Source organism: Amblyomma maculatum, chromosome 6 (assembly GCF_055883805.1).
Source record: "Amblyomma maculatum isolate TAMU_Amacu chromosome 6, ASM5588380v1, whole genome shotgun sequence".
Taxonomy (NCBI): Eukaryota; Metazoa; Arthropoda; class Arachnida; order Ixodida; family Ixodidae; genus Amblyomma; species Amblyomma maculatum.
This window is the reverse complement of record NC_139349.1, coordinates 8,351,714-8,375,590: the sequence shown is the minus strand read 5'-3', so window position 1 is coordinate 8,375,590 and position 23,877 is coordinate 8,351,714. Positions and strand designations below refer to the sequence as shown.

Genomic DNA, 23,877 nt, shown 5'->3' with positions numbered 1-23,877 from the left:
AAGCTCGTCCAGAACGAAGTGTAAACGTTGTCTTTCAATTACCAAGGCGCATGCTTACGAGCGCTATTCAAAGCTCATTTTTATCACTCGACGTTCTTCCCGGCCACTTTCTGGACCGAGTGTCTTTTCTTTTCTTTTTTGTGCCGCCCGTAAGAAAACGCCACTTGCTTCGGCTTGCTGGGAGTGATGAGGTGCTGAAGGTGGGTGTCCACTGGGCTCTTTCGTGGCTGCGTGGGCATTTCGAACCTCTCGGCTGCTGGCTGTTCTTTCCCTTTCTGTACGCGCTGGAAAGGGGGTGATATCAAGTGTCACTCAGTGTGTAAGGGTGAGGACGGAGAAGACACAAGCGCATTAAGAAGAAAGAAGTGTGCGATTACGGAAGGAAGACGCAGACGGCGTTTAGGAGTCGGCAAGGTGCTCGCTGGGCGAGATGGCGGCCGTGTAGCGGATTGATGGGAAGATAAAGGACCGCGGAAGCGTTACCTGAATGCGTGTCGAGATGGGATGTTTCGCAACAGGTGTAGCTCTTTGCGTGTGTCGATCGCTTTCTGAGGCTCGGTTCGTTGCAGGACGACACACGTGGCCGCTCCTATAAAGCCCACTCTATTAGGCCTATAGGTTTCCTGATGGGAGATGTGCAATTGAGCAAACAGACAGGCGTACGAACCTCGGTGGTGATTTCGTTGACGCCGAATCTTGTGTACCTGTAATAATAACAAGAAAACGGCAGCTTGCTGTGCCGTTTCTCAATTCCCCACTACCTTTACAGCCATTATCCGTTCTTTAGTGGTGGGTGGGAGTGTTGCTGGACTCTATTCCATTCTTGCCCCCATTAACTCAAGAGCCAACAGTATTTCATGCCCGTCTATGCGCGGCTTATCGTTAGAGTAACAGCGTCTTTTGCACCTGCTGGCCTGCTTTTGCGCGTCAGCGTACGGGAGGACGAAAAGAGGCGAGCGTCCGCGAGCTTCATTGCTTGTCGCACGATGTCTCCATTAAGAATGTCGTGATTTATGCCCAAGGATGATGGAAGTACCTGCATTTTTGGCCCCAGCGTGCGCTTCCTCCGCACATCTCGCTGTGCCTGCGAGTTTACGCCCCGCGGGCTTCGCTCTTTCTCGCCGAGCCCAAAGTGGGGGCAGCTTGGATGGGAATGAAAAGAGGAACAGAGCGAGTGAGAAACGTGCCTAGAGGCAAAATGACACGATGCGCCTCGAGCGGCGTAAGTCTACGGAAAATCAGGCTTCGTCCGTGAAGTGCGCGAAGCGCCCCTCAACCTGCCACTTCAATGCCCCTCTCTCTGTCTGGATTCGTCTGGCTTTTGCGACATTTCCAAGCGCAGGTGTTTTCAAATGTGAGATTCCTACAACCTGTCCGATCTATAAATACAGATGGTTGACGACAAACTACTTGATGGACTTCTCGTTGACCTCCCCTGATCAGTTTCGGTCAGCCTAGTGGTATTGTCGCGACGAGAGTGAGGCAAGTGTACAAAATAGCCAGACTAACGCAAAGAATCACTAATAGAAAACGCGGCACGAAACAACACGACCTACTCAAACTCATAAACGCCTTCATCATAGGCAGGATTACGTACTGTCTTCTATACTCAGAACAGACGGAAGGGGGGGGGGGGGGGGGAGTGATTCGACGCCATCATAGAATGGTTTACAAAACAGCCATGGGCCTAGTTCGCTCGACTCCCAACTCGGGGTCCACTATACCGACGAGGAACTCTATAAAGCACAACGAACTGGCCAAATTAGGCGCCTAGCACGCCCGCCGGTTGGAGAATACTTGCCAGAGGCATTGGGGGTGGACCCCAACAAGACATTCCTCAAGCAACATCATAACCAGAGGGTCACCATCAAACCTCTCCCTCGAAACATGAACCCTCACGCACATCAAGATCGAAGAGAAGAAACGAGCTAGGAGCCTGAGCCGGCTGTAGAATGCCCTCTACGTCGACGCCGCAGAAGACCCTAATAAATATTCGACATGCGTAGGCACATATTAACCCAGCCAGACTGGTTATGGTGGAGGCGGTTTCCACACCCAGACCGCTATTCGCGGTGGAGGCTGCCATCGCCTTTATTTAATGGTGCTACCATAGTAAGCGACTCGGCGATCAGCAGCTTTGCCATGGTTTCCAATCTTGCCACCCAAATACTCACAGGAATAAGAGAATCTCGCATCTTGAGAGATATCGAACTAATATGAACCCCTGCGGGAAATCAAGGAAATGAGGCTGCCCACCAATAACACAACATGCTCGAGAATTAAGCCCGCCGAGCTGTGGTGCAAAATCAGGAAACGGGACCTTTCGGTGAGCCAACGAACTCACTGCACATTACAAAACAATAGGAAAACTCCCACAACCCCATAAAACACTGATTAGACACTATCTAGTTTTATGGAGACAGCTACAGGCGAGGACCCTCCACTACCCAAACTGCATATCAAAATTCATAAATAAGAATATGAATCCTTTCTGCCGCTTTTGTTGCGAGAAAAACGTCAACTTCGGCCATGTGATCTGGGCGTGCAAGCCCATAAGCCTCCTTCAAAACTCTTGCCTAATTCCTCTAAAGAAGCGCGGGACAAGCTTAAGGTTCAGCGATTACACGGACATTCAGTTCAAGGCCGTCGAATGGGCGGAAATCGCCAAAGTTCTCCACGACCTGCGGCTAATTTCCCTCACTCCACCCTTATTCATAATAACGTTTTATCAGCCTCAGGGGCTCCATCAGGAAGGCACATATATAACTTGTTTATTCCTCCTTCTCCTGTTAAAACACGCGAGGGAACTCCCATTTTTCTTTGTGGCGTCAGTTCACCGCGCTCAAGTTTGGGCAATCATCTGCTCAACTTTCAGCTTTGACCATGGGTGTATGTAGTTCGATGAAGCACACTGTATGCAGAACATTGAACTTTAAGGGATGTCATAGACTTCCTTCTAGTGTTTATGGAGCGAAGTATCATCCCCGGGCGAACTGCACAACTCCACTGTGACCGCCCTCCAGTTTGTACACGGGATGGTATATAAACTTTGCGCCCTGTTTACGTACGCTATGTTCTTAGATGAGAGGAGGATGAGGGAAAACTTTATTGCAGGAAAGAAGAGGGGGTGAGGAGTAACATGCCTCAGATGAGCAAAAAAACAAAAAAAAAAAAAAAAAACAAATGTAACGCTAGAAGCCGTCGCCCTCTTGCCCTTCATAGCGAGGTCAGTTACCCGCTCACCATTGGCCGTATACAAAGGCGGATTTTAATGGGGATGAAGCTAGGAGGGGCGGGAATGGTGTGTGTATATGCATACTTGAGAGTATTTCTGGTGTCCGCCGGCGTTGTTCGATGAGCTTTGATCTCGCTTTTGTTTTCGGGGTCCTGCTGTTTCCCCACCCGCCATTGCATGATGGATTCGGCGGCCATAATAACGCAGTAGGGTGCTAGCGCGTAATCGTGCATCGGTGGTGCATTGTATACACTTTTGACCTGTCGCAGGTACACGCTTCACTCGCTCGCATCGTGCCGCATAGCATGTGAGGATATTTACGAAGCGCAGTACGCACAAGCGAGCAAGCAACAGGTAACATTCATGATGAAAAAACAGCGTCACAGACGTGGACGGACGTCAAGAACAAACAGGACGGCCGCTGACTCGCAACTGAAGTTTATTGAAAAAACACAGTATAAATAACCCAGCCAAGCAGCATCAAACCACACATTAAGCAAAAACCAAATCATGATGACCCCACACACACACCACGCTCGAGAAACCCAACCTCATTATCTGTTAAAACGATTGACGGTTCACTAATACATTTTTTACCCAATCTCATGATATGCCTGGCCTTAATGATTTCCCGGTTAATCTGTGCCGGATGAGCATCCAAAATCCCTGTCTGTGTTAGAAAAGAATGGCAGCCATCACACCCCTTACAGTGCACACCCAGATTAGATCCTCTACCAATCTCTAATGATCTCTGCTCTCGTAATCGAACATTGATACATCTGCCTGTTTGACCCACATACACTTTATCACAAAATAACGGAATCTTGTATATCACTCCTACTTTACATGGAACATAGGAAAACTCATGCTTCACCGACACGTGTTTCTTTCCCGGAATTTTTTCGCTGCTTTGTTCTTAACTATGCTACATATTTTTGACAGTTTATTTGGTGCTGAGAAAACCACATTAACATCAAACCTTCTGGCTACATTTTTCAAATTGTGTGATAAACCATGCACATATGGCAGGGCCACATATCTTTTTGTATCCCTCTGTCCAGCGCCTTCCTGCTCCCGTGAACCTGCGCCCGACTGTTTTACTTTTGTGATTAATTTATCACATATTCTTAATATGACGTGAACAGGAAATCCTGCATTCGCTAGCCTAGACAGTTGTTCATTAGCATACGTTGTTAGTAAAAGAAAAAAAAAAGAAAAGAAGAAGACTGCATAGCACCTCAAGTGCTGCCGTGGAGAATATCGCTCAGCGCGGAAAGTATAACACAGCACACAATTACGGTAAGGTAGAAGGGAAAGTGGTGGTTCTGTGGGCGCTGAGAAAAAAATAAACAAACCTGGAGATGCGATGTACTGTCGGTCCATTAGTTATCGGGCACTACTTCATCGTCCTGGAGACACGCTTACGCATATGTCCAACGAACAACCAACGCCCGCGCACGCTTTCACCTCGGTTAGGCACTTCTCTAGCTAGCGCTGCACTACATTAGCAAGTTTGGGTTTGGCGGTTGCGTGGACAAGATTCTACATGCTCTCTCTCTCTCTCTCTCTCTCTCTCTCTCTCTCTCTCTCTCTCTCTCTCTCTCTCTCTCTCTCTCTCTCTCTCTCTCTCTCTCTCTCTCTCTCTCTCTCACACACACACACACACACACACACACACACACACACACACACACACAAAAAAAAAAAAAAAAAAAAAAAAAAAAAAAAAAACGAACGTGCGAATTCTGCCGGTGAAGCGGCGCGTGGCCCCAGCGGCATGTAGCCGATGTGACGGATGACTTTTTCGCGCAGGTGGTGCGTTTATTACGTAGGCACCCTGTCGATTACGCGGTCGCTGCTGGTTAGAGCTGCGTCGACGCCTCCTCGCCCCCGCGTCGCCTCGATGAAGGGAGAGAGGCAGCATTCGACAGGTGCGCTTTGGCTGCCGTATCAATCAACGCTGAGGCTGGCCAGGCGCTGATGGAAGTTGTCTCCTGGCCCTCAATAAAAAAACGCTCGGCCCCCTCCTCCTCGGAATAGCCGACCTCGTCACGCAGCGCTCTCCCGTCATGCGGGAGACGGAACTGCAACGCAGCTGGGAAGAAGACAAAAGAAGCGAGAGTTTTTCTGTTTTTCTTTTCTGCCCGGTCGTCTTTGGCGCCGGATGGATACAGTGAGTGATACTGTGTTGCCTCCCTCGAGGAATAAGTTTGTTTTCTTTCAGGCCGCCTATAAATACATCTCTTCTTCTACCCCCTCCCTGCTTTTCTGCACTTTCTCGTTTTTACAGGGCTGTGCGTAAACTGTACCAGCTAGCAGCGCTGCCTGCTCAGTTTACTGATATAGAGCCGCCGGTCGTGCCGAATTCCCTGTATTGCTACTATGATCGCCTTTGGGAAGCCACGCTTGTGTGTCGACGTCCTTCGTATCGCACCATGTGACCGTATTCTACTTGCACTGTACTGCATTCTTTTTTGTTGCGTTCACCCTCCGGCACTGGTAATATTTCAGCCAGCCTGCGAAATTTGGACTGCTTCGTCGCGGCGTTTCCAGTGTGCTTTACGTTCGTGTTCTTGGAATATGTCGAATATGCCTTGGGGGAGATTTTGGGTTCTTTGTTGGGGGGGCAGTGTAGGGGATTGTGCAAAACATGGTGTGCACATCCCTATAACTGCCTCCTAGAATTTATTTATTTATTTCAGATACTGTCAATCCCCATTGGGATTTTTACAGGATGGGCATATAATTGAATAATGACTACAATAATGGCGATACAAAGGATACAAATACATGAATACAGAAAAACAAACAGGTAGCAGGTGATAAACAATGTCATACACAGCATATCTAGGTAATAATGCAGTTAGACAAGGTAAATAATGTAGTAATACGATAGCTTTCATTTAGAGTATTGTAATTGGTTTGTTATATTTGGTTCGAAATGGTTTACGTGTTGTGTAGTAGTTCTTCTAGAAGGGTTACAAATTTCGGCAATGATGTGCTGTTGGTGATGTGGGGATCCAAACCGTTCCATTCGGTAGTTGCACGTGGAAAAAATGAATATCTAAAACACTCGGTACGGAAAAAATATTCTTTGAGAGTTTGTGGGTGTTTATGGCGGGAAGGTCTGCATTTATCTAAGGATATATACAACGAGCTATCTATGTTTAGTGCATTGTGTAATAACTGGTGAAGTAATTTTAGTCGTGCAACTTTGGCGCGGTTTCGTAAAGTAAAATCAGTTAAGGGCCACCGCAATGGGGCGTATCTGCCTTGATAGATTAATAGCGGGCCGCCAGTGCGTACGCGCACGAAGCTGACGTCGTAAGGTGATTGGGCAGCTGGGAAGAAAGGGCGGCTAGGTCAAGGCCACGGTGGGTGAAGGCGAACAATGCTCCTTCACAGTAACTGGCCAAAAGATTGCGGTCCCACCAATAGTTGGCGCGGTGGCACGCCGCAGTGACAAGGGTCCGTCTCCTGCCTTCTCCCTAGCAGAATGTTCTTTCGAGCCAGCTGCTGCAAGACAGCAACGTCCATAGGTTGGCCGCGCACCTTGGCATGGCATCCGGTGTATGCGCATCCCGTTGTTACGACGCGTCGTGTACATTCTGTCTCTGCGGCCAGAGAATGCGCATGCTTTCGCCGGTGGATTTCGCGGGCCACCGCCCAAGCATGTCGCTGCGCGCACGTGCCGCCGTTCGTTGCGTCTTCTTGTCGAAGTCCTGGTGGGGCGCTGCAGGCCCACTACCACGCTAACGGATCGGAGCACTACGTGTAAATCCTTTTGTCAGAAGCAAAGGTCGCGAAGGGTTTTCTTAGCCATGTGCTGGGTCTTTGGTAGCATCCATGGGATTCCCGAATTTTTGAGGCGTAAAGACGAGAGTCGCTCTCAGCGGCGGCCTCGTGGTAGAGCACATATCGCACCTGCCGCACCACGGGCGATCGTCGGTGTATTTTGTTGACTATACTACACCTTTCGAAGTTTATGTAGGTGTGGACCTTCCCGTTCGCAGCCTTCTCCAATCTACCGCTTCTACTGTGGTAGGGCTTCTGTTGGCCTCTGTAAATGTAATGCGGGTCGAAGGATGTGTTGATGCGAAGTGCTAAGTCTGCTCGGTTTATGTATCATACAGCTGACTCGTCCACTCATTTGCCCTTAATTTCCTGCTGTCCCGGAGACCAAACGATTTTATTGCGTAAACAATACTACGCCAGATTTCAGCCCGTCGCGTAAACCCGGCCGGTAGCCACGTTTGACTTTTAGAGCGAACGCAAATGGGGCCCCTCTTCAAGCCGTCGGGTAAACCCGGCCGGTAGCCACGCCGCACCGCAGAAGCAGAAGAAAAAGAAAAATGAGAAGAAGAAAGAATAGAAAGAGAAGCTTCGTCGGCTTTGCTTACGCAACCTACCGGGTTTAATTAAAAAAGCTAAACCCTAGCTAATTTTTCTTTGCCGATGTTCGTGCTTCTTGGCGCGGTTTGCAGTATGCGGGTTGCTGCTCTGTCGGTTGTGCCTTGCATGCAGTTCCTACAGGCTTGTTTGGAGTCTGTGAATATAACCGAATCTTGTCCTGGGGCACCGAGGCCACTTTGGCCCCGTGACAGTGACGCCACCACGTGATGGGCGCATAATAAATACAACACACACACAAAATGACATACTGTAGCGAACATGATTTTAACCGACGGCAAAGCGCGCTGCTTTGGACGCTCATTTTTCAGACGTTAGGAGAATTTTTACCATGGTACGTCAGTCAAATGCAGCTGATGGTTCTTGTGTAAATGTTGTCATCTGACGCAGCCAAGGTAGGTTTACTGAGCGCATTACAACGCGCGCAAGGCAACAGGGAGCTCGAGCGAAGGTGATGACAAAAACCACTGGCCGCTATAGACCGTTTACCGAGAGCAAGCAAGAGACCAGGAAAATGTTCTAACCAGATTCATTGCGCCGGCCCATTGTTGCCAGTACCGAGTGGGCTGTGCATTCGCACGCTTCATATAGCAGAGCAGCCTTGCACCTCGGTATGTTCTCGTTTGAGAGACCTTTAGTAGCGCCCGATTTTAGTGGTAATTTCATCGGGACAGCAATGCGTGTTCGTGGACTGCACAAACAATCAAAGAAATCGCAAGATGATAGCCGAGAGCGTATGCCGGAAGCATGCAACGGCAGTCCGAGTGCGGCTGTGATATGTTTCTGCTTTGCCGCTTTCCAGTCCATTTTGATTTCGCGGTGCTCTTGATACCTATCCGACACATTGGTGCTATTTAGTGTTTTGTTTGAGCGCGCCGTATAACATCAGTTTGGCATGGCTGCAACTGCACTAGCGGCCGGGACGACTGCGAAGGACTGCGCTCCGCTTCCGCAAGCCGAACTGGTCGGAGTTAACCGTGAGGATGTATCTGTTGTATTTTCACTTATATTTTATAATCGCAATGGCAACTGTAGTACACACAGCGGATGAACGGGCAGCTATACCGAACGTGGAATACAGATACTACAAAGATGCTGTCATCGCCGCATTCAAGTGCGACCCGTTTCATGTTGTGTATTTGCTCTCGACAGTGCATATTTATATTCGATGTTGCGCTGCTTTCATTCCGCATTGCCCGGTTACGCCGCTAATCGCTGCTATCGCGTACCGCGAGCTTGGCGAATGCATGCGTGTCTGTGGTGCGCCGGCGACCGAGTGCGAAAAGCATACGATCGAGCTTACTTTTAAGTTAAACCACGGTTCAAGAACAGCACATAATAGAAGTTAGTACCATCGTTCTTATGCAGCCTTGGCGTGCGTCCGACGGCGCAGCAACATCGTATCCCCGTCCCGCCGTATACCAGCATCGTTTGCAGGAAATATTGTTGAGCAAAGCGTCGAAAAACGTGCGCACTTAATTGCACCATGAACGAAGGCGACAAATGCGCAGCACATACAGCAGCGCCGCCCACTGGCGCGGCGGACGACGGCACTCGATCTCGCCGAGCGCTACTCATAGTCGTCGCTAGACCTAATTGTTTAGCATCGAAGGCACATCCGAAGGCGCTTTGTAATTGCTCAGCGCTAGAGTAAAGGCCTCTTCTGGAACAGCCTTACTACTGATGCCATTATATCAGTAAAAGAAAGATGTACATTTTGGTGACTAGTCTGACGACTTAGCTGCGGAGCCAGCGTGCAGACGATGAGCCGCGCCGCGCGCGCCGCACCAGCGGCAGCTGGCTGTGTTGAGAAACTTGTTTGTATTGCAGTTATCAACAACACGGTATGGGTCAAACATCCGCAAGAAAGTTTGTGCTGTCGGCTTATTGTTTAAGTGAAGATCAGTTTTTAACACGCTCTTCTGGCGCTGGCGTAACAGATCCACCGTATCGTTGGCGCGGAGGGGTTGCCGGAGGCACGGCCTGCCCGGCGTGCGTGTTTACTACAGCGGAGGAAGTGGTACTAAGTCTGTCTGGTTTACAAAAACGTTCATAGGTGAACTAAATCAGGATGGACTGGAAAGCGGTAAAGCAGAAACATATCGCATTCGAACTGTCGTTGTATGCTTCCCGCTCTCGGTAATCATCTTGCGATTTCTTTCGATTGTTTGTGCAGTCCACGAACACGCATTGCTGTCACGATGACATTACCACTAAAATGGGGTGCTACTAAAGGTATTTAAGTCTCTCAAACGACAATATACCGAGGCGCAAGGCTGCTCTGCTATGCATGAAGCGTGCGAATGCACAGCCCACTCGGTACTGGCAACAATGGGCCGGCGCAATGAATCTGGTTAGAGAGTATTTTCCTCCTCTCGTGCTAGCTCTCGTGCTTGCTCTTGGTAAAGGCGTGCCCAAATGTCAGTTCACGGAGTCGAGCCGTGTGGCGGCGCCACAAGAACAGTTAGGGATGCGGCAGTATTGTATATTTTGAGCGCAATAACTCATGTAATTGTCTCAGCTTAATGTCGCACACGTTTAACAGCCACTAGTTCTCGCGATATGCGTCGTCGTCTTCACAAACGTCCATCTGTGCGCAACTCACTCCCGAAGTCAAATCGCACAGGCACTTGTAGTGCTTGCAAGACCGGTGGCCGCATCCGCTTGGATAGCCGTGCCGTGCCGCCCCGCTGGCGCTAACTGCTTTTCGGACTGTCCCACGTGGTTGCTGTGCAGAACAGCTAACTGTGCGATAGAGAGCAAGGGCTGCAGCTGGCGCCCCTGGCCTAGATCTGGAGCCTCCTTCACCTCCACACATTTCGGCGGCAAATGGCAATAAGCTCACTCTAATTGATGTGCTAAGTCGCGAACCTTAGCTCTGCCAATTTTTGGGTGCTAATCCTTCGTTCTCGCACTGATTTCACACGTACCACTTTAGCGTTGGCATGTCGTAGCCTTCGCACCCTAGCCATCCGGAAGTGGTAGCCGTAGACCGGATCCAGTATATTTTAGAGCGCAAGCTCTAGAGGCAAATGTGATTTCGTCTCGCTAGGCCTGAGCGGCTTTCACTAATGTCACTGAAAAGTGAGACATACTGCGCCTTCCTTTTCCCCCGACCTTGTTCTAATTAAGTGTAGATGCTCACTGAAAGTTGAAACTTAGCGCGCCTTCTTTTCCCCACCAACCCACTTCAACAACAATAATAAAAAGATCGCTGAATGAAAAGGCGGCGTGATAATGACCTAATTAAGGGAAGGTCTTAGCCAAAAAGTGAGACAGATCTAGCTGCTTTGCCTAAATTGGAACAGAAAATATTGAAAAATTGCTGAATGAAAGGCGGTGTTAAATGCGCTATCGCGTCTACGCTTACGACGAAGCTAGAACGTACCTCTAATTCAAACCGTGTAAAACCTTGCTTAATGGAGCCTTCGTTCGTGTAACTACGGTCTTGCTATGCTTAAACCCCCACCATTTTTTTTTTTTCCTCTTGTTAATGCGTTTTCCTTGTGTTTCTCTTCCTAACTCGTCAGTTTCGTTTCGTGAGCGCGAAAGTTTCTACGGGCGTGAGGTTTCCGCGCGACCATCTTGGCGTAACGTCGTTCTGATCAGTCACAATGGGGAGCCCGGCCGCGTAACAGCAGTCATCTCCTAAATTGCAGTCCGGAGGGCTGCCGTTTATTTGCACTGCTTGCTGGCCTTCCATCTTCTCCTCTCACTCCGCTGCTGGCTTCATCCTTGTCGATTGTGTGTAGTGCAGCGGAAAGAGGAAACAGCCTCTCTGCGCATTGCGGTCGTTCAGGTCTGCGCATGTTTTCCGCCTCATAAATGCTCTTCACTTTCTTTTTCCTCCTCCTTTTCCGTTTTGCATTTTACTTCGGCAGCTCTACAAAGGACTGCGCAGTAATCGGCTCTGGACCACGAAGATTGGGGCTGTCTGGCGGCAATAGGGACCTTTTAGGATGGGCGCTCCTATGGATAGTCTGTGTTCACGCGACTAGACAGGCCAATAAGGCCAGATGGGGATGGCCGAGGTAAAAAAGTAATGTGCGCCTGACAATGGACCTCCGTGTGACTAGGTGAGCTAGTAATTAAAGCAGAGTGTTCCAGGCTCTCTAGGGGTGGTGGCCGAGTCTGCAAATGTGCTTTCGGGCGATAGGCGATCTCGAGAAAGACCCCGAGCCTCTGGACGCGGCACAAGTGGGCGCGGACCATAAAGGGCGTGTTATGCGAAGAGTGTTGATCATGTGACACGGGTATGTGGTCATATGGCGTTTATGTGCTTGGATGTACGGCCTTCTCGCCGAATTGAGCGTTTGCACTTCGCTGCTGAGAAAGAGAAGTCCAGCCACACACAGTCTCTTCGTGTTGATTTTTGCGCACTTGGTGCGAATATTAAAGCTTGAAGAGACCGAACATTAATTCGAATTTGCGGAGTTCGAGTTGAGTTGAGCCTTGTTTAAAGTTACAGGCGTGGGCGCCGAGGGGAATCAACGTGCTATTAAGGGAGTCCATTGTAGCTCTTTGAAATATTTCCCAGTTGTGCAATGGGGGGGGGGGGGGGGGGGGGGGGGGGGTCGTGGTCGTAACATGGAGGAGTACGAGGAGGAAAGTGGAGAGGAGTCAGGCGCAGCGCCGTAAGCTTATTGGTTCTTTTCTCGCCGCGCGTTTTCCTCACTGGGCGTTTCATGCCTAGGGGGAGACTTGAGGTTCTTTGTTGTGGAGATAGTGTAGGGGAATGTGAAAAACATAAGCGGCGTTTACATGGACCCGACAGAAGCGGGTTTAGTTGAGTTATCGGGTTGAAAACCGGCTATGGGGTTCATGTAAACCCCGTCGGGTCGAGTCCAGTCAACTCTCGCGCAGGGGGTGGGTTGACTGCACTCGTACCCGCTGCAGGAAGCATTAACTGATTTATTTATAGGAAGGGAAAGGCACGGTAACTGTCTCACTTGTTTTCTGTGGACGCCGCAACCAAGCCGTAAGGGAAGGGAGGAAGGCGAGAGAGAAAGTGGAAAGAGAGAAAGAGGAGCCGTAGTGGAGGGCTACGGAGTAATTTCGACCACCTGGGGGTCTTTAACGTGCGCTGACATCGCACAGCACACGGACGCCTCTTTGTTTCGCCTCCATCGAAACGCAGCCGCCGAGGTCGGGTTCGAACCCGGGAACTCCGGACAGTAGTCGGGCGTCTTACCACTGCACCACCCCGGCGGGGCTGCAGGAAGCATGTAAACGCTGTCGGTATGAGTCGGGGCGCAGTGGGAGAGGAGAACAGTACCGGAAGCGCTAGCGATGCGTGGGGAAAAAACCGGAATCGGGTGCCGTCTGTTCGCCTCGACGCGAGGTTCTGCGGTCTTGTTCATGTAAACCCGGCAGGGTCGAGTCCACTCAACTCAACTCAGTTCGACCTCCTAACTCGACCCCTCGCTCTACAAGTATATGAATAATGTGACAGCTTAGGACTCTTAATAAGAATTCGTGAGATAGTAGAGGCGCAAATTAATGGGTTGGTAGATTTATGTGAAAGAGGAACAGCAGACGAGAGCCATTAAATTTAAAGGCAGAGCTTTAATCCCCCCTTTTCCCCGTGACGGAAAAAGACACTATCATTGCTGAGGAATTTGGGGTTGAATGCTCTGGCACTCTGCTGAAACGCATGACGTTGGTGGTGACGTCGATCCTTGCTTAGTAATATATCATTGCGCATAAATTTTCGTTTCTTGCTCGGCGCGCAAAAGGCACAACTCCGTTCGGTGTCACTGCAGGTGGATATGGAAACGGCATGTGATGCCGTTGCCTGTTTTTATTTTCCATTTTCTGGCTTGCGTAGGAGCTTTGACTTCCACGGAAAGTGGGGCTAGCTGTTAGCTGCGCAAGAATGGGACTTCATGTGTCTATAGCTGACTCCAGCGTATCTTCGATGTGTCTGTTTCATCGCCTAGTTGGCGCCTCCGCTTCTACACAGGAAACGTTTAGAAGACTGCCATTTCGTGTAGCGTTTTATAGCTTGCTTAGCCAACGTCGAATAGGAAGTATCGCTGATCTGCTTCGCTGACTTTCTTCTCTCGAGGCGTGGGAACGGGGTACGACAAACTCGGGCTGTGCGCGCGCGACAAGCGTACACGCGCTGATAACGTGGCTCTTAGCATGCAGAAACTCGCGAGCGGTTATCGCTGGTTTCCTCCTCCGCGCCTCGTTGAAGCCGCGGCGCGCGTTACGCTTTACTGGTTCACGCACTTATAGTTTCGGCGGGAACGAAACGCTCGCCGCGGCCGCACGGGTGACATGTCGACGTCGCGACAACTTGCGCAACATCCGCTCCCTTTAGGGCGTTCGAGTCTTGACTTAAAAAAAAAAAAGAATATACAGCAAAAGCATATAAAGTGATATGTAACGGAAATTTCCGAGCACATCGGAGGAATTCTGAAGGCGGTCGAATTCGCCCTCTTCCTCTGCGTTCGCACGTAAAGCCCAATTATCTTAGCGCATACAGATAAACTACTATTGATGTAATATTACCGTGATGCCTGTTGTTTTAGATCTCGAATGCTGACGTGAAACTTTGTAAACTTCGTTCCTGACTGTTGGATTACTGCCACGTGACAATATGCCTCCAAATGCCTTAGGAGAATTTTTCTGTGTAACTTTTCATCAGCTGGCCTGTGCGAGGAAGGTGTCAACTAACCTTCGCTTCTCGGCACGCTGGGAGGCAGCTCAGGGACAGGGCGGACTCTATCCGAGGATCATTGGCCTGACGGCTCTGCGCAGAGTCGACTCATTGCGACGGCACCGGTGCGGCCTTATCTTTATAGGCGGTGTCGAGGTTATTCCTGGAAAAGTGGACGGCATTCCTCGCTGCGTTCCATCGTGTGGAGGGTTTCGATATCAGTTCCATCGACGGGTTGCTATCCTATATAGCCTGTGGCTGTTGCTTTCGTTTCGGAATTCATGCGCCTTGAGTTACTGGCGCGCGGCGAAACTATTCAAAATGTGTCATTCTCCCACGCGCCATAATAGCTCGTAGGTTGTTCGAGAGAGAGAGCTTTTTATTTCAACCAGCGGATAGAGCTCCGGACCTCCGCTTCGGAACGTGGGGGCCCTGCCTCAGATGCAGGCCGGCGGCGTCCCAGGCCAGCTGGAGCGGGCGCACCTCGGACCCTGGGCTGCAGCGCAGTCGAGGTTCAAAAGGGAGGCAATGATCGGACCGCAACTTCAACGAGACCACTGGCGCGTGTTTTTAGGAAAGAAAATATTTGTTCCTCGTTTGATCGATGATCTCGATACCATGGAGGCAAGCACGTTAGGCGCTTGCGAGAAACAAACGTCTCTCGTAGAAAAAAATACACTTTACCTAAGGCGCTTGTATCGTCTGTGTTTGGTAATCCTTTATTTTAGCGGTTTAATCAAAATAATCACTCGCAGTCCGAGTGTAATTTGTCAGCACTCATGCCTTGTCCAGGGTTCGGGTGTAGCACTTCTTTATCGAAAGCGGGTGTATATCAACGTTATCAAGCAACCCCTCTTGTCAATCGTCTGCTTTCCTTGGACCGGCTCGCGACGTTTGTCTATTTCCGCCCTCGTTAGCTGATGGCGAAATCGCCAGGGACGCCGGCGTTCCTCAGGCCACATTCCACTGGCGCGATGGGTGGAGGGGGCAGTGCACGCATTGTGGACGGACGGCGTCGGTCATGCGAAGATAGCGACAGCGAACCGGTTCGGCGCGTTCCTTTCTCGCGGCCGCCTGGAAAGGGTGTACCACGCCAAAGCCACCTGACCGTCGGAACGGGAGCTCCGCGATGGCGCGGGAAACCCCCTCGCTCCCCGTCTCCTCGCTCTCCGGCATCCTCTGCTTGGCGTTTTGATAGAAATGAAGCTCCTTCGCGGTCAGGAGCGCGCGCACATTCGGCGGGTTACTCGAAAGCCGGCGCCATTCAACGAGAAACCGGCCCCGCTCCTGTTGCGAACACAGGCATTCCTTTGTACCGGGCCCTGGAATTCGGAACAGTGCCCATACTGGCATAGGAGCACATGTCACACGCGTCGTGCCTCAACTTCGGTCACGCCCCCTGTTGATTTCTGCCGTGGCGGCTACCGTGATTATCCGTCACATGAGCGATAGTTATGTCGAGCGAGCTATACAGTGTCGTTATTCAAATGCTGATGTCGCACCATAGACGAGTTTATTGAATGCAAAGACAGGTCGGCTGGAAAAAACTGATTTTTTTTTTAAACTGATTTATTTCACTTATTTCACTTGCTGAGCTACAAACCTTGGCTATTCGTAGAAATATTGCTAGGCTCAAGTTGCTTTATCAACTTTATAACAATAAACTCAATTTGGATTCCGGCTTGTACTTGCGGCCGCCCGGGGGACTGTCATTTCGCACTAATCATTCCTTTGCAGTGATGTCGTATGTGCCAAGAGTTGATGTATTTAAATTTTCGTTTCTGCCTAAAACAATCATTGAATGGAAAAACCTTGACCGAAGCGTATTTGAAAAAACTTGTTCTTTAGAAACTTTTGAGAAAGAGTTGGAAATTTGTTGTGCTGCTTGAATGTACCACCCTGTAACAGCCCGGAAGGGCGAACAGTACTTGCAAATAAAAAATAAATAAATAAATTTATAGGAAGGGAAAGGCGCAGTAACTGTCTCACTTGATTTCTGTGGACACCGCAACCGCGCCGTAAGGGAAGGGAGGAAGATGGGAGTGAAAGTGGAAAGAGAAAGAGAAGCCGTAGTGGAGGGCTTCGGAGTAATTTCGACCACCTGGGGATCTTTAACGTGCGCTGACATCGCACAGCACACGACGCCTCTTCGTTTCGCCTCCATCGAAACGCAGCCGCCGAGAAAATTGAGCATCAGGTAAAGGGAAAAGGAGAAGAGGGTCGTGATAGGTGTTACACCATATGCGGACACTGTACCTAATGCAATTTGGATTGAAGGGTGAACCGTCTGTGCGGCAGGCAAGGTTCTGTGTTGCCTTTATGCTAATCTCATGCAGCTTCTGCGTAACGCCGTGAACGCCGCTCCTCGTCGATTGGGAGACTATGTGGTCGTTCGAAATGATTCACACACATCACATAGATTTATTGTTTTGGAGAACACTCGGAAATGGTGCTACTGAATTGGTTGGTTGGTTCACGGGAAGGGAAAGGCACAGTATCTGTCACACTTGTTCTGTGGACACCTGAACCGCGCCGTAAGAGAAGGAAGGAAGGTGGGAGTGAAAGTGGACAGAGAGAAAGGGGAGCCGTAGTGGAGGGCTTCGGAGTAATTTCGACCACCTCGCACAGCACACGGACGCCACTTCGTTTCGCCTCCACCGAAACGCAGCAGCCGTGGTCGGGTTCGAGCCCGGAACTCCGGCACAGTAGTCGGGCGTCTTACCACTGCACCACCCCGGCGGGGCGCTACTGAATTGCTGAACTTGCATTCATATTAGTGTCCTTCGGCTCAGGGGAACATCGTCAGCGAAAAAAAAAAAAAAAAAAAAACGCAGCAAGAGAGTAGTACCAGTCTCTGCAGCGTGGCACTCAGCTGTCAGCTCGCTGGGCGAGCTGAAGACGCGACTCGCCCCACGCTGCGGGCTTGAATAGAAAGACGCCTTCTGTTGCACGACGGAGGCTATCGCTGCTAGCGGTCTGTACGAACTCTGCCATTGGATTAGAGGGGAGCCGAGTGAGGTTGAACCCTTCCAGCGTGCGCACATTACTGACCGTCCCCTTTGCCACATCTGCCTCCCTCTCCGATGCAAAGCCCTCCCCATCTGCACACTCTGCTTGTCTTGCGTTTCGCATTCCGTGCCTCCTCGCTCCACCGCTCTCGAGCCCAGAATGCTACACTGTAGCTGCTGTCGAGAGCTGCGCTTCAGTGGCTGCGTTCGCTGCTGCACTGCCGGAGCTTCCGAGGACCCAGAATTACATGCACGGCTCTGATTCGCCTGGAATGCTGTTCTCTTTTCCGAGGGAGAGTTTCGCTACTTCCTCTGCGTCAGAATTTGAATGTGCTTGCAGGCAGTCGTGGCTGCTGTAGGACTACGTCGCCAATGGGGGTCGTCATTCGCGGTGTGGTATCTGCTGTAGGACTACGTCGCCAATGGGGGTCGTCATTCGCGGTGTGGTATGGTACCGGCGGCAAGCCCGCTTTGCTAGCTCCGAGTCCGTGTGGAGACCGCGGATCGGAAGGCTTGTCGGCGCGCGCGAGAAAGAGACATTCGGCATGCTTCGCTGAGCGTCAGTAATCTGTGCCCTCGCTGATCTGTCGTAGACCTTTGTCCCGTGTCATTGCTACGATGCCTGCCTCATTGCGAGTGACGGGTCTTCTTGTTTCGCCTTGCACAAGACACGTACGTCGTACACTAAGCGCATCGTTATGAGCCGCCTGCTGCATTCATTGAGCCCGTCACCCGTCGGGAGCCGTAGTGAGTCTGTGGTGAGGTCGCAACGTGAAACATGCATGCAGTGGCCGGCATTCACTGCTGCTCGCTGGTATGTACATACGTGTACAGGGGTGAAATCGCTGCTTCAATTGCTCCATCCTGCTCCAAATTGCAATATTGCTCCAAAACTGCTCCAATCTGGCTATTTTGATGTTCTGCCATCAAATTTAGCAGAACACGGGAACAGTGTCATTGCACCAGCGGCAAAGATAACTCATCTTGCACTGGGCTTGATACAAATGCATTTTTTGTAGGTAAAGGAAGCGTACAGCATAATAAATATTTGTTCGCAAGTAAATTTAGTACGAGCCATCGACGATTGGAGATAATTGCGAAAAAAAAAATGCACTGTGTATGAGACGTAGCACCCTCTCTCAGCCTTTCGAATTGCCGGTGGAGAGAAACGAAATCACCAAGTGAAGCAGGTAGCGCGAACTACTGTGAGCCGTTACGAAGAAAACTTGTCCCGACTGCGAAAGCTGCATGAGTTATTCTAATGGTTCTGCTGTGAGAACAAGCTTCACCATCGAGTCTCTTTGGCAAGCTTGGCGGGCAATACTTGAAGTGTTATGGGTTGGTGTCAATCACTAGGAAGCTTCTCAGGATTGTTGGAAAGGCATACGGGGTTTATCGCCAAAATATTAAAAATGAGCCAAAGCATTGCTCAAGCAAAGAATGATTGGCAGGAGGCAGTGAAGTAATAACGCCATCTATCTGTAGCCCACAGCTGCTCCAAAATGCCTGCTTCCACTCCTCTACCACATTTACAAACGGACAAGACGATCGAGGTTGTCCCACGGTAGGCAAAAAGCACTGGAGCGGCACTGGTGCCAAGCTTGTCGAGGTACGTTAATGTGGTCTGAAGGCGCTTTTTTTTACAGACGAAATATCCATGTGCTCAGGGGGCTTTGAGGTGTATTCTGAATAAAATAAAATAGATATGCACAAGATAGGGAGCAGAAATGTCATGGCCATTAATCTGAACTCCATATTAGTATCGCTGCTAGAGCGCATCAAAGTGGTAGACTCGAAATTTGAATCTATCAAGTCAAAATAGGTAAATGCATTAGGCGATATGTTTTAGCAAGAGCTGAATTGTCAGTCTAGTTGGTGAATGCCTGCTGAAACGTTAGCAAAATTGCGAACACGACACAAAAGAAGGGCACGTAACACAGGACGAGCGCTCGTCCTGTGTGTCCTTCTTTTGTGTCGTGTTTTCAGCCTCAGTTATGAAGCGCACCAGCAAGCGTTACGTTTGTCGCTAGGGTCGGCCTGTGTTATATATATTTACATGGTTTGGCCGTCTCTCTATTTGCGCGAAGTTGGAAAGGCATTGAACTTGCATAAAAAGGAAATAAGTTGGAGATTTTGTATTTCAGAGAAAGAAAACTTCAATTATCAGTTTGACCTTCGAAACGTGCTCCAAAATATAATTCAAATGCTCCAAAACTCTTGTTCCGTTGCTCCAAAGCTGTTCCAAAATGTTCGAGCCTGCTTCCACCCCTGCGTGTATATTCCAAAGCGTCACTGCATGTTGGCATGCGTTATCGGTCGAGCGGAAGTGGTTAGAGGGAGTGTGACAGCAGCCGGTCTTTGCTAGCGGTGTGGGTGTACAAATCGAATACGAGCAGGGCAGCTAATTCTTGAATCGAATATTTGTTATAATATTCGCTACTAGCGCCAATATTTGTACGAATCGAGAAATGATGCGAAACATTGAAGCGCCAGCAGAAACGCTGTAGTGTGGCGCTACAAATTGAGCAGTTTAAGGTATAATCGCTAAAATAAGCAACGCTAATCTCATGAGGGGCCGCAAAAAACAGTCAGCATATTGAATTGTTGACTACAAAGCTAAATACGTTGAAAAAATACCTCTCGCTATTCACCGCAAAGCCGAATTAGCCACATTTAAGGGCGTGGTGACGTAGGAGCCATGACGTCCGAGTCGGCATAGATTCACGGCTTGCTGAACTTGCGCGAAACCTGCTGCCAGTATCATGTATGAGCACCATGAAAGCTACCACGTCGTCTCGCTGAACCCTCCGCGTACACTGATAGTACGCGGTGCTCATTCGAATGCTCAAATAAGAGGATTTCGTGATGTCTTTTGACACTTTTCAGACTGACAGCCTAGTAATAGCAGAGAAAAAAAATATATATATATATCCTGCCGGAGTCGTGCAGGTACGTCGGAAAACGTGTCAGCGTGCTGCCGTACGTGTTTCAGCATTATTTGCCACCGCTGCACTCACTCCGACTGCTCCTACGGGCGGGCCCGACTGCTGTTCGTTTTTGGTTCCTCATTCCGAACGTCGAGGAATGCAAGGCCACTTGGCGTACATTTTCTGCTTTTGCTCGCTCCGCACAACTTCGTAGAGGATAGAGCGTGTACGTCCCGTGACGAAATTGCCGCTCAGGGCGAGCTAATTGCCAGTGGCTGGCTTGACGAATACCCGAGTCGCGTCCCCGCAGGCTGTTTGTTGTTTAGCCTCTTGTCCCCTATCATGGCTGCCCCGAATTGAGCTTCCCGACTCTCACGCGTGAGGCGCTCGCTGTTTTCCGTTTTGTTGGGCCGGCCCGCTTCACTCGCTGCTTGAGCCTGTTTATGCACGTGTATTTTTCCTGGATCGTTGTTTTTCTGACCACGTCTTGTGCAGGACGGGCATGCAGTTACCCCGAATTCCTTCCCTCTTTTTCGCCGGGAGCGCGGGACGACCATTAATCTTTGGGTAATCGCTCTCCTTGCCGAAGATTCTGCGGCCGCTTTTTCTATAAGCTCGGGCACGTCATCGCAGAGGCCAGAGAGTCGCGTCTCGCGATTTGTGTGCGCGTCGCGCTCGTATGGAGGCCGCTGCCACCGCGACCGGTGGTTGTCGTCCCCGTTCTACTGCTTTATATAATTTCGTTTTAATGTCCATTCTTTTTTTTTTCACGTTTCATCCCCCCCCCCCCCTTTTTTTTTTCTTGCTGCGCTGTTTTTTTTTTTTTTTTTTCTTTTCTCATATTCTGTGCACTGGAATACTACGCCCGTTTTTGTCGTCATTACGCGGACGGTTATTGCGCTGTACACTGCTACACTGTTTCTTCCCCCGCCGCGCTGTCAGGCGAGAGCGGCCGACGGAAAATTAATGATGAATATGCTTGATTGCACCGGGGATGGTAGCTGCACGGACCGGCGGTCCGCTGCCGTCGAGAGGTCTCTCTCTCTCTCTCTCTCTCTCTAGTTTGTGCTTTATTTCCGGCACTGCGCGCGCTGTCTTCGAGACGTAGACGCTTCCTCCTCATCCTCATTGTGGTTCATCGCTTCCCGAGAGAGGGCAAGGGAAAAGCCGGGCCCACGGTGTGTAAAGCCGATCAGGCCGCATTAACGAGTCATTTCTCGGCTGCGAGGCGAAAAATGTGCGCCCGCTGCGCATAGCGTAGCGGAGCGCTCTTTTTGTTTCTAGCGCGCTGGTTCCTTTTTCAAAGTGCGCGCTCGCCGCTAGGCGCAGATTATGCGCGGAATTTTCGTGGATGGGGTGCATATTAACGAGATGCGATTGTATGCGGCGGCTTGTCGAGCTACGCGAAGAAAGATGATCGGATGAAAAAATTCCGCTCGGAGCTGCTTTGCTTTCGTCGTTGGTGTGGGCTATCGTTGCGCCGCAGGAGAAGCATCGGTTTTGTCTCGCGTGCGTGTCGCCATCGAGGGGGGTCTTCGAAAACCGCAGTTACAAGTCGAGCTCGTTCCGAAACACTGCAGCCCTCGTGTCGGGTGTTTGTCCTGCGTGGAATGTTCTCGGTTTGCGATAATGCCGTTCGCGCATGCGCAGTCCACTCGTATAGACCTTTGCAACGAGGGCCTCCTAGGCGCCACCTTATTGCTCGCTGGGCTGTTGCGTGCGCCTGACGTCAACAGGGTGGAGGCGGCAGCAGAACCGGTTTGCAACAGTCCATAGAGGAGGCGTTTCGACCACCTCCTCGCCCGATGCAAAGGTCTATACTCCCATCCCGTAACCAACTTGCAGCACAATAAATGCCGCGAGACCTCGTCAACCAATCACAAAAGTACGTCAGGCGTGTTCCGCCGCGCCCCGTTGTCTGCACGTCGTCTTCACGTCGTCTCCTCGCGGTGAATGCAGATATAGATTCGCCAACAACTATAAGGCGTCCGAGGTAGGTGAGTTGTGCAATAGCCGCCGGACTGCTGCCCGCGAGCGTACGTGCGATGTATTCTTCCTTGTTTGCTGCTCTAAAACTTGCTCGTCTTTTTGTCGCAGTGTGGTCCGATAGTTGGACTTGTAGGAGCCGAGTACGCGAGTTGGATTCTGGCCGCGGCTCAAGCGTTTCGACGGAGCACGAAATTCAAAAGGCGCTCGTGTGCTGTGCGACCTAAGTTTACGTTGGTCCCCTGACGGTCGAAATCATTCCGGAGCCCACCATAACGCTACTGCTATACTTTTCTTTTTCATGCTTTTTTTTTACAGTACGATTAATTTATTGATAAACTATATTAATTGAAAAAAGATGCTGTGGTTTAGCCAAGGTTAAACCTGCCGTTGTCAGATGGGAAGGAGGATTGACACCCGGAAGTGCCGTGCCCCAGAGTCACACATAACTCATCAGCCCATCATAATCATCCATTCAACACCTCCGGTAGGCTCCCCCCCCCCCCCCCCCCCCCCCCCCCCTCCCAGGGCCAAGTGGGGACTGGGAGAGCTTTTTAGTTCGAGGTGAGGGCCCTACTCGGACAAGGCCCGGGGGTCGCCGCGCGATGCCCCCACAAGAGTGAACGCGAAGACAACCTGCAGCGCCTTCGTGGCATTGAGCCAACGAGGCGGACCTTCATGACTACACGTGCCATTAAGGACGACCATTCCCTGCACTGGATTCATAGCGACACAGTTTCACCCTTAACCGAGAGAATCACAGACGGACCGCACCAAATCTTCGAGAACCGCCGCTCGCCAAGAATGCGACGTTCCCGCAGCAGGTAGAACGAAACCTTCTTCCGTACCTTTGCAGTTACTTTATGGAGGCCCGGAACCCTGCTGTTGTATGCTGCCGCGCAGCGTGCCAGCCATACTTGGTACGCGCACTCCACGAGCGAGAAGATGTGCACAGTGTCCTCTCTACCATCACAAATAAGGCAAGTTGGTCGCAAGCTGACCCGTGTAAACGCTGGAGCCTTAATGGGGAGGACTCTCCTGGCAAAGCGGTTGCTTCCAAAAAGTCCGCTGTGATGTACTGCTAGCTTGCCCTAACATTGACAAAATCATACTGGCGGAGGTGAGGAGGGAGACTTGGAGTCAGAAGTCTAACCAATTTCTTAAGGGGAACCGAAACCACATCAATGTCCGCCTCCGCCTTACGGAGACGCTCAAGGTTAGTAGCTGCCTGAGCATAAAAAGAGGATGGAGAGCCCGACCGTGGCACGCAGTGAGAATACGTGCTCTGGTCGAAAAGGCGGAGTCGAGTACTCAGAAAAAAACGAAGTCAGGCTTCGAGTTAGAGGCATGTCCGAGTCCAGTGCCACTTGGGTCCACCTGACGTGCAAGGCTGAGGCTACGATGCCCAGGTCGGAGATGCCGAGGCCTCCCCTGTCCCTAGACAGCTTCACCACAAGTCTTTTGACCTTGTCTGGAGCCCCACTCCACAAGAAACGAAAAAGGATCCGCTCCAGGTGGAGCTTCATCCATGCCGACAGAGGTGTTATGCCGGCGACATAGGTCAGCACAGAGAACAGGAGGGACCGCGTGATAGTGACCCGAGCCGTGAGCGGACACAAGAGCTTCTCGTACTCTCTTGCCCTCGAT

At 50.5% G+C, this 23,877-nt stretch overlaps 2 protein-coding genes across 2 annotated transcripts in view; one reads left to right on the top strand and one right to left on the bottom strand.

Moving 5' to 3' along the window:
* LOC146185020 (interleukin enhancer-binding factor 2 homolog) overlaps positions 1-4,715 on the bottom strand; it is a 45,421-nt gene extending 40,706 nt beyond the window's left edge. Inside the window, exon 1 of the mRNA XM_084605981.1 lies at positions 4,591-4,715. The gene's annotated coding sequence lies outside the window, so the exon portion shown is untranslated. The remainder of the gene's footprint in view (positions 1-4,590) is intronic.
* LOC146185019 (protogenin B-like) overlaps positions 1-23,877 on the top strand; it is a 289,596-nt gene that overhangs the window by 18,756 nt on the left and 246,963 nt on the right. The window lies entirely within an intron of this gene.